Source organism: Balaenoptera acutorostrata, chromosome 7 (genome assembly GCF_949987535.1).
Source record: "Balaenoptera acutorostrata chromosome 7, mBalAcu1.1, whole genome shotgun sequence".
Taxonomy (NCBI): Eukaryota; Metazoa; Chordata; class Mammalia; order Artiodactyla; family Balaenopteridae; genus Balaenoptera; species Balaenoptera acutorostrata.
Window position 1 is genome coordinate 82,973,558 of NC_080070.1, and position 11,202 is coordinate 82,984,759.

General features: G+C 45.7%; 1 long non-coding RNA gene across 1 annotated transcript in view; it reads right to left on the minus strand.

Annotated features, from left to right (window-relative positions):
* LOC130708550 (uncharacterized) overlaps positions 1-7,129 on the minus strand; it is a 57,510-nt gene extending 50,381 nt beyond the window's left edge. The window contains exon 1 of the long non-coding RNA XR_009008770.1: positions 6,873-7,129. This is a non-coding gene — a long non-coding RNA (uncharacterized LOC130708550). The remainder of the gene's footprint in view (positions 1-6,872) is intronic.
* Positions 7,130-11,202: the final 4,073 nt, after the last annotated feature.

The following is an 11,202-nucleotide window of genomic DNA, read 5'->3' on the forward strand; positions in this document are numbered from 1 at the left end:
TTTAAAGCATAAAATTCAGCCTTTCTCCATTATTCCATTAGACACACATAGAAGTTAAAAGAAATGAGAAGACAGAACAATCAACCAGGAAGGTGAATTTACTGAGAAACAGTCATTCTTTCTCCCTCCTCCCTTTCTTTTCCTCCTTTTCCAGGTCTCTTTCGGTTCCAATCAAGAGAAGTCTTGAGAGTTCTGAGAATATTTCTTTGAGGGCTTCAAATCACCATACCTACATCCTCTGCCACAACTACACACACAGGAACAAAAATAAACCTCTGCTATCTACTCACGTAGGAGGGATTCATGCAAAATAAACTCCTACATGGAGACCAATAGGTGAGTTTTCTACCTGTTTTTTATAATGTCCTTCCATTATAGTAAATCCCACACATTATGAGGCAGAAGCGGTTATGTGAGCTTTTCCTTGAAGTCAAAAAACTTGCATTCATTTCAAGTACCTGGTGATCATAGGGTACAGCCAGGGAAGGTGCCATCCCACATGGGGGGAGGGGCGGTGGATGGGCTCCCGCACCCATGCACCTCCTGATGCACAGATTCTGGAGAAACAAAGGGTGGTCACACCGCAGTCAGCCTGTCAGGCTGTCGGGCCACTGGGCAACCCGACCAGCCTGGAAGTGCCCCATCAGTTGCTCAAAGCAAAACTCTGTCCGCTCTCTGAAGCCAGGTAATTTGGGCCAGAGAGTCAGAGGAGACCGGTAATCAACTCCTCCTCTCTGCTCAGCTCCTTGGGGTTACAGCAACCCCATCTCCAAACCCAAATCTGACCCTGGAGTGCCAAACTGGGAGTGGCAGGGGGGCTCTGCCGGTGCTTCAGCGCCCTCTGGAGGTTGTCTGCTCTAATGGCAACTCTCAGCCCTTCCTCCTCCTCCTTCCCTAGTACTGGGGGCTGCCTTGGCCTCCTGCAGCTGCTGGCCTGATTTCATTCTTCTTTTTTCTCCAATTACAATGAAGTGTCTGACAGAAGTTTGGAATCTCTTGAAGAAGGAAGATCTTTTAGTCAATACACCTTAACTGTGAGAAGTTGGTTTCAAGAATGAACCTGAAATACTCTAGTTTTCTCCTGATGATTCCAAGGAGAGACATCTCACGTTTTCTAAATCATAAGAAAAACCAAGTTATAAATATGATATTCTGAGCCAGAGATGAAAAAGCAGTTTGTAGCACCGCCTCCTCATGTCATATGACCGGGGTTTAAATCAATCAGCTGCCACTGGTTTTTAAATCACATGACCCAACTTTAAATCAATCAGCTGCTTCCCTGTAACTCATGTGACTTGGCTTCGAATAGTAAGAAACGCAGAGGTATATAAATGATGTTCTGAACAATAAATGGGAAAACAACATTTTAGAAAGTTTTTTTTTTTCTTTTCAAATGGACCATTCGTTGCATACAGAATAAAGGATTCCCTTGTGGATTTCTTGAACTGTAAACACATACAATGTCTCCGTTGGCTAGATTGACTTAGTTTTTTTGGTGTTTTGTTGTTGTTGTTGTTGTTAACATCTTTATTGGAGTATAATTGCTTTACCTTGTTGTGTTAGCTTCTGCTGTATAACAAAGTGAATCAGCTATTCGTATACATATATCCCCATATCCCCTCCCTCTTGTGTCTCCCTCCCACCCTCCTTATCCCACCCCTCTAGGTGGTCACAAAACACCGAGCTGATCTCCCTGTGCTATATGCAGCTGCTCCCCACTAGCCATCTATTTCACCTTTGGTAGTGTATATATGTCCATGCCACTCTCTCACTTCATCTCAGCTTACCCTTCCCCCTCCCTGTGTCCTCAAGTCCATCTGTTCTCTACATCTGCATCTTTATTCCTCTGTATTGACTCCTGCTAGGGATGGATACTTCCTTTAATGCTCAGGGAAATCCCCTAGTTTGAATATGATTTGAGTTTGATCCTGTGAAACCATCAGAACTTCCCACCAGAGATAAATGAGGAGATTCTGGCCTTTATTAGTATGCATGATGAACACGGGTGTCCTGGCTGTACTTGCCAACCCTCCCATTTTACCCACCTATTTTTATCCACCTTCCTCCCTGTGAGTACCTTTGACCAACCCTGAGTTCAGATTCCTGACCTATTACAGTGACTTTGTCAGCCTTTCTTTAAAAATGGACAGGTAATAAAACGAATTTAACCTAGAAGCAGCAGTTCAGTAAGGGAAATAAAATCATCAGAAGTTATCTAATCACAGCCACAGCCATCCAGGGCTCTGTCTTACCTGCTGGGTCATAAGAATGGGACCTTCCTAAACTTGAAGGGCATCCAATCAAATAAGTAAAGGTCTGCTCACCTCTGGCTCTTGGAGGGATTGCTAGGCACTCTACCCAGTGTATACTAACTGCAAAACACTGTCATGGTTGTGAAACACCTATGTTCCAGGAAAGCTTTTTGGGGTGCATGGGGAAGGTTTCTTTTGGACATCAAGCAAAAAATAAATCACCAAGCTCTTTGAGCACAGGGGTTCTTAAGAGGGCAGTAGAAGGAAGGAATGGGCAGAAAAGACGATCTCCAGTGAAGTGAAGGCCGTTTTTCCAAAAGAGTAGGATTTAGTCTCAGTTTAAGGAGAACACTTTTAAATAGCTGGGACAGCTCCAAACTGCAGTTTAGGGAACGAGTGCTTCAAAAGAACAGTGCTTTAAAAGTCCTGGCAAGGCAGCAAGAGGATGAAGAGTTGGTTTTGCATAGTTTTGAACACAGGAGTAAAGAAGCAGAGGCATCTCTGACTAAAAGGCCCTGAGATCCTATGGCATCAATGGGTCAGTTGCAGGGGCAGGGGGTGTGGGGGGCGATATTTCTCTCTCAACGTCTCCCAGGGCAGCCACCCCTCCCGACCCCACCCCCCTCCACTCCCTTCACCCTTGCTCCCTCCACTGTTGGGTCCCCAGGGACAGCACTTTTCAAGCTGGAGCCCTCAGGCACCATCTCTGCTGTCTGGATTCTTCCTGGAGCCTGGCAAGTTCTGGGACAGGAATGCGGGTCTGCAAGGCCGCTGCGGTGCAGTCGGACCTGGAGGCCTGGAGGGGAACTGGAGCCCTGAAGCCCACCCACGTCCTTGAAGCCGAGGGAGGAACACATCCTCCTAACAGTACTTCTCAGGGGTCAGCGTGCTCCCCACCCGACGGTGATCCATACTCACTTGAGGCAGCAAGGACTGCCTCTAACTGGCCCCCTCGTTTCCGCCTTAAGGGTCCTCGCACATGTGTGATAGCGCAGGCCCCGGATCTCTTTAGTCAGCTGAGGCCAGTGCTGCCGGCATCCCTCCAGTCCCATCCCCCAGCCCCTCCCTCTGGGACTGTATCTAATAGAAGAAAGAGCACAGAGGAATTGGCTGAATCAAGGGACCTGGGAGCCTGGGGATGAGTTTGAAGACCAAGAACCTAAGGCGCAATTACATATTATTGGAAACTCTTGTGGAGTGTGGGGGGGGGGAGGTTAGGAGGCTGAGAGGCTGAGTCGACCTGGTGAGTCCAGCCCCAGGACACCACACAGCCCTGTCCCCCTTTCCCTGCCATCAGACAAGCGGTGCCGCAACTCCAGCCGGGACTCTGCACTTCCCCCTCCCTGATTCTCCAGAAGAGCAGGTGGCCCCCCTCTGAGGGCAGGGGCAAGACAACGGACCAAGTCCCCCTGCACTAAGGCGCTACTGGAATCTCTTCCTGAACAGCAGTGCTGGCTTGGAGCGAACCCGTGCACCGCCAAAGTTGGTCTCGTCCTGCAGCTGAGGGACGCAGGCTTTAAGTCAGCTGCCTTGGCTTTAAATCAATCAGTCCCCCCTTTAAGTCAGGTGACCCGACTTTAAATCACTGTGTGCCCCTCAAGCCTGCCACTTCAAAAGTTGGGAACTTCACTTTGATCCCAGCACCTCACACAGCTGAATGCACACTGTAGTCACCCCCAAGCCTGGTTTAGAGGCAGGATATAAGGTAAGGGGATGGGCTGCACACATGGTGAGGAGGGTGCACTTCATGTACCAGAAGGGTCCAGGTACTCTGGGTACAGCAAGCAGTGCACGACACAGCAGCTCCCTGGCAAAGCTGGTGATGCACAGGGGGAGCAGGCACACCCAGGCACGCAGAGGTTCCAGGCCGGGAGCTGGGGCACAGCCAGCCGGGAGGGTGTGAAAGCCGAGGATCTGAGCCTTCTTGAGAAAGGCAGACACAGAGGATGGATGAGAAACAAAAACCAGATGAAACATGGATTTGAAAAGCACACCCTGCTCTTGAAATTGGGGTGGGGTCACCCCAGATTTGAGTCTTCTTACGCCCCAGTACCTAGTGCTTTGGCATTTGCCCAATTACTTATAAAATGTGACTGATAATATCTAAACCGTAGAATACTGCATTTGGAGTGGTTTTGCGTGTTTATGTTTCTATACTGGAATAATCTTTTCTACAAGAAAAATGTACACAATCTGAAATAAATTCAAACCCCTCTTTAAAAAGTAGTATATCGGACTTCCCTGGTGGCGCAGTGGTTAAGAATCTGCCTGCCAAGGCAGGGGACATGGGTTCGAACCCTGGTCAGGGAAGATCCCACATGCCACGGAGCAGCTAAGCCCATGCGCCACAACTACTGAGCCTGCAGACCACAACTACTGAAGCCCGCGCGCCTAGAACCGGTGCTCCACAACAAGCGCAGCAAGAGAAGCCACCGCAATGAGAAGCCCGCGCACCGCAACAAAGAGTAGCCCCCGCTTGCCGCAACTAGAGAAAGCCTGCGCATAGCAACGAAGACCCAACGCAGCCAAAAACAAATTAATTAATTAGTTAACTATTTTAAAAAGGTACTATATCCTTCTGTACAGCTTCTCTGGGAAGAACAGAGAGATGCTGTAGGAGAGTGAGAAAGACCAATACTTAGTGCACATCTCTCATGCAGGTGCTCTGCTGGCTCAGATAGATTTATCCCCACTCTACAAAGGAGGAAAGAGTCTCAGAGAGGTTTAGTAATTTTCCCAAAGCCAAACAGCTATGGAGTGGCAGAACCAAGATCTGAACCAAGTCTGTTACCTTCAAAGCATAAGTCCTCATCACAGCAAAACTCAATTAATATTTACATTTATCGAATTACATTGCAACCTGGGGAGTTCTTGGCACAATCCTGAATAAGAGTGAGAAAGAAAGAAATAGCATTGTTCCTACAGTCAACCCAAATTTTTGGAGCAGCTCCTAGATGCCTGGCCCTTTTTGAGGTTCAGCAGTGATCAAGACAGGAAGAGTCCTGCTTTCATGAACCACGTAGTGGGGAGGAGAGACGGGTGCAACTTGGGTGAGGGATTTCACCTTGCTGGACCTCTGTTTTGTCATCTGGAAAATGGGATGGGTGTTCCTCATTTTCTGGGATTGTCCAGCCCTCACATTCTCTGATTCCATAAGAAGCATTTGTTTTCCTGTTTCTTTAAAATTCATTCAGGCCGTGAGCTGTGATGAATGTTGTTAGCTGCTCCCCAAAGCACTCTATTCCCACCCTTTTCCTGTGATCAGGTCTTTCCCGAAACATGACTCACAGTCAGTCAAGTCACAGAACCTAAGGGGCACCCAGCAGAAAAATGCCAACCCTTGCTTCCCAGGAGCTCTGCGGTCTACCTGCCAGGTAAACTTAAGTCACCTGGCACAAGGTGGCCATCCCTGGTTTCACATCAACATGATCTCAGGCACAAACCTCCTTGTTTTTCCATTTTCTCTTTAAGTTACTTGTTGAAACAACTGCACAAATATGACACAGGTATGAAATCAGGCATCTTCTGCCCCCAGTGCCTACTAATAAATGATTTTCTGCCACTTTAATGATAAAGATAGAACATTTCAACATTCTGCTACCCTTATTATTTGTCATTTTTCTTGATATTTCTATTGAATACATCTTTCAATATTTTAACAATGGAACATTTATTTAGGTTGTTCCAGACCCAGCCTTTAGTGGTAAAGGTTTTGTTGTTATATTTCTATTATGTTTCCTTTAAAAATCATTATCCTATTTAAATGGATTAAGTCAATTCTATAGGCATTTATCTATGATATTGATGAAATTGATACATAGAGGTCAGTAGTACAAGTTGATTGGACTTGAGAACATCTATTAGCAGAGTTAAGTATAAATATTATCTATATGTAAACCAAAGTACATGCCGAGTGAGATTCTCCGACTTTTTTTCACTGTCTGCCCCTCAAGCCTGCGGGAAATGGAATGTTTCTTGCCATATCAGTAAACAAAGGATGTCACAGTCTTCAGCACTTGCAGGCCTCCAATGTGAGCCGGCGGGCCCTGAGGCACTCAGGATATGCAAATACAGAATGCAGGCCCCAGAGAGCTGAGGTGCATATCAAAGGAAGGATTTCAGTGAGCCCAGGCCAAGAAAAGCGCCGCATTCCTCACCTTGGGAGAGCTGGTTTTCCTTAGTTAACAATCACCTTTTGATGTTCCCCATTACCTGCGCCAGTCCCCTGCCCTGTCCCCTCCCCCCGGTACTTTAGCTCAGGGAGGAAGGAGCGCAGAGGGACTCGGCTGAATAAGGGGCCTGCGCGCCTCGGGAGGAGTTTTCAGCCGCTTTCCCCGCAGTCGGGAGGAGGGGCGCTGACGCTGCAGCCGGACCCTGCGCCTCCCTTGCCCCGTTTCCCCTCAGGACGCTCAGGCCGACCCCCTCCCCATGCCCACCAGGCCTCGCGAGCCAGGCCGAGGGCAGGGGCGAGAGGAGGGACCGAAGTTCCCGGGGACCAGACGCTGGAGGCCGCTCTTTCTGCACAGCAGCGGCGGGTGGCAGCGAACACCTGCCCCTCAGAAGCTGGTCTTGTGCTGCCGCCCGGGCACCGGACCAGGCAGAGGGTCGGCGCCCACTTACCCGGCCCGCCGTCCCCGCGACTGTCACGGCTTCGGCCGCCGGGACACCTCCAGAGCCGGCAGCCTCAGTGAGGTCGCCCTCCCCTCGGGCTGCGGGGCAGTTCCGTGAAGGCGGAGGGAAGAGACCCCGCCCGAGCCGGGAGTTCCAGCTCTGAGGAAACGCGGGCTCTGTTCAGCGCGCAGTGGGTGGGACCGCTCTGCCCCGAGGCCTTCCGGGAGGGAGCGGGGCGGCGGGGGAGGGAGCCGCCAGGAGCGCAGGGCCCCGTCGGGGGTCCTGGAGGGGCGGCCCGGCCTGGGGGCCACGCCCACTGTGGCCGCAGCCCAGGTCTTTTTCCTGGAATCCTACACGAAAAAGTTAGAAAGATACACAGTCTATAGTAAATATTCACAAATGATTGTTGCTGCTCTGCTCACTATTCTATTAAAGGTGTAAAATCCATAAAACACTTTACGTTCAAAATTAAATATGAATTTTTACCTTTCTAATTATGTCTCTGATATTCACAGTTGTGGTTAATGAATCAGAGACTGTGGCATCACTAGGTAAAAATGAGCTTGTTAAAAAAATAGAACTCAGGCCCACCGGACCTACTGAATCACAATCTGCACTTTTACAATCTCCCCAGTGTACTTGTGTACCCATGAATAGTTGAAAGGTACATTTCTACCTCGACAGGTCTTTTCTCTATGAGAAATACACACATTTTATCCAGTTTGATATAAAGAAAACACTCAAAAATGCATATGCCTGTGTTGAAATCATCATTTTATCATTTCTTTTCCAGACAAGTATAGTCTCTATACTGGTTTTGTGGATCACATGCCACACTCTTTTCTTGTAGTTAGAAATAAGGTAGAGAAAGTTACTTTGTAAAAAAAAAAAAAACATGTATATATATATATATATATATATATATATATATATATATAAGTGGATAATTGAAGACACTCTTCTAAAGTAAAACCTTCTCTTAACTTGCTGTTTTCTTCTTGGGTCATATTATGAACTCTTCCCGTGGCCACATGGCATGTGTACTTTTAATTACAGGGACTGCTGACATTCCAGGATGTGGCCATAGATTTGTGTCAAGAGAAGTGAGAATGCCTGGACCAAGATCAATGGGAATTGTACAGGGATGTGATGTTAGAAAAGTATAGGAACCTGCTCTCCTTGGGTGAGGATACCTTCCTTCCAGAATTCCTTATCCAACCACAGGGTTTGAAGTCCTTCATTTGTAGAATGTCTCCTGAAATCTTCTGCTTCCTACAATAGGGTTTCAGATTGCAACGTTTCAGGAAAGATTGGGAGTTTGTGGGTATAATTTTTCTTATTCTATTAAAATTGCAGCCTCCCTTTTAATATACTTTGTAACTGCTTGGGATGTGTCTATATGAACTGTGTACTATATGCTTCTGTTATAGTCCTTACAATATTTTATTGTCTTATTTTCTGTAACCATTTTCCATGGATTCTTTGGGCTTAAGGTATATTAAAAGGGAGACTGCGATTCTCCCTTTAAAAGGGGACTTATTAAAAGGGGACTTCCCTGGTGATGCAGTGATTAAGAATTCGCCTGCCAATGCAGGGGACCCGGTTCGATCCCCGGCCCGGGAAGATCTCACGTGCCACGGAACAACTAAGCCAGTGGGCCACAACTACTGAGTCTGCACGCCACAACTACTGAAGCCGGTGTGTCTTGAGCCCGTGCGCCATTTATTTTTTGGAGAATAAAACCACTTCTGAGTGATTAAAATTTAGGCCAGCTAGTCAAAATGCTTTATCACCTGTTCTTCTAAAACACTGATCAATGGAACAAGTTTTACTAGGGATAACAGTGTAATTGTATTCTGGAGTTCATATGGGCAATATGGTTTATGACCTTGATGCTGGATCACGACATTTCAACGGTATAACTGCTATTAATTGTCTGTTTGTTCAACGATTCAAGTCTCACGTGATCTGAGTTCAGACTGGAGTCATCCTGGTTGGTTTCTGTCTATTGCAGATTTCTTCCAGTATGAAAGGACAAGAGCAATACGGCTTACTTTACAAAATGTCTTCAAACTAAATGATGATATAATCTACATTCAATTAATTTATATATACCCTACTGTAGAACAGGGTTCGTTACGCTGGCAGAGCCCGGTAATTATGTAAAACTGAAACTTTTTCTGCACTGGTTCAAGTCCTCTTCCTAAGAATATGTTTATAATCAACATTCTTTCACAAATTACCCAATTTAATTCACCATAGCATTCCTCATATTAACTAAATGGAAAATCCTAGGCTATATACAAATCCAGAAAGGGCCAAAAATCATCAGCCCCCATGGATGATTACAACCCATTGCTGAGGCATTCAAATTACTTATTAAAGAACCACTATGTCCATCAACATCATCAATTTATATATTATTGCCCCAATGCTAGCCTTAACCCTGGCTCTCACAACATGAATTCCTCTTCCCATATCTTATCCACTAATTAGTATAAATGTAGGCATATTATTTATATTAGCCATATCACACCCAGCCATTTATTCCATCCTCAGATCTGGATGAACTTCACATTCAAAATACTCACCACTGGAGCTCTAGGAACAATAGCACAGACAATCATCTCATATGAAGTAATGTAGCAGTTATTCTATTCTCAGTCTTACTGGTAAATGGATCATTTACACTTTCAACAGTAATTATTACACAAGAACACCTATGACTAATTTTCTCCTGACCCCTACCCAGAATTTGATTATCTCCGCAGTAGCAGAAATCCAGTGAAGCCCCACTTGATTTAACAGAAGTAGAATCAAAACCTGTATATGTCTTCAATGTAGAAAATGTAGCAGGCCCATTCACCCCGTCCTTCCTAGAGAATATGTCAATTTCCCTATAATAAACATTTCCACAGCAATCTATTTTTAGGAGCATTCGACAATCCCTAGGTGCCAGAATTATAGATTCTTTCATCTTGTAAATATAGTTTTTTTTTAATAATTTTTATAGTTTTACTACCTTTAAACAAAATGTACTCCATTGCTGGGGAATATTCCTTCATAGGAGCGTGCATGGTTCATTTCTGCATCCGTCTGTGATGGCCTTTAGGTTCTTTCAGGTTTGGCTCCTGTGGCTGCGAGTCCATGTCCGTGTGTCCTGGTGCAGGGCTGGTGGGTTTGTGTTCAACTGGGAGGACCACTGTGGGTCTCTGTGCACGGACTTCGCTATCTGAGGCCCGATTGCTTCAGAAGTGGTTGCATCCCCACGTTGCGTACCAGGCTTTCCATTGCTCCACATCCTGCTGATATTTGATACTATGTCTTTCATGTCTGCCATTCTGGTAGGTGTATGCACAGTATTTTTCTTATGGCTTTAATCCCTCTGTTGTTAGTGAAGTTGTGCATCTTGTGGTATTCATGGACTATTTCCTGTTGTTTTTTAAAAAGTTTTAAAAATTGTGGTCTCGTACACATAACATAAAATTTACTATCTTAACCATTTTTAAGTGCACATTTCAGGGTCAAGAAGTAATTCACACTGTTGTGCAAACCTGACCACCATCATCCTCCAGAACTTTTTCATCTTGCATAATTGAAACAGTCCCCATTAAACACTCACTCCCCATTGTCCCTCCCTCAGCCTCTGGTACTCAACATCCTACTTTATGTCTCTATATTTCCGACTGCTCTAGGGGCCTTGTATGAGTGGATCAAGCACTGTTTGTTTTTCTGTGTCTAGCTTACATCACTGAGCATAATGCCCTCAAGGTTCATCCCTGCTGCATCCTGTGTCAGAATTGCCTTCCTTTTTAGGCTGAATAGTATTCCCTTGTATTGATGGACCGTGTTTTTCTTCTCCATTCATCCATTAATGGGCACATGTAATATCTACATTCATTTCTACTGTCATAATATTTGTGGAATAATATCAGAAAGTCCTATGAATCAAAAGTCATTTGCCATTAACTTTTTTCTTAAACTTTTTATTGTGAAAAACATCAAGGCTAAGAAAAGGGTAAAATACATGTCAGCTTCACTTGTGTTCAGGAATTAATGCTTTACGGATTCACTTTATTCCCTGTGTGTGTGCTATGCGTGTGCATGTGCCTGTTTGCATACATATGCTGTGCATGTGCATAGGTATGTGCACTTGCACACATTAGTGTGTGCATGGGCATATGCGTGCATGTGTGTTCACATGCTAGTGTGTGAATATATTTGTGCTGTGCACATGCATATGTCTGTGTGTGTGCTGTGCCTGCCCGTGCGCACACCTGTGTGTTTGCTGGAACCACTTGCAAGTTGGCTGCAGACTGAACTGTGCCCCAGATATATC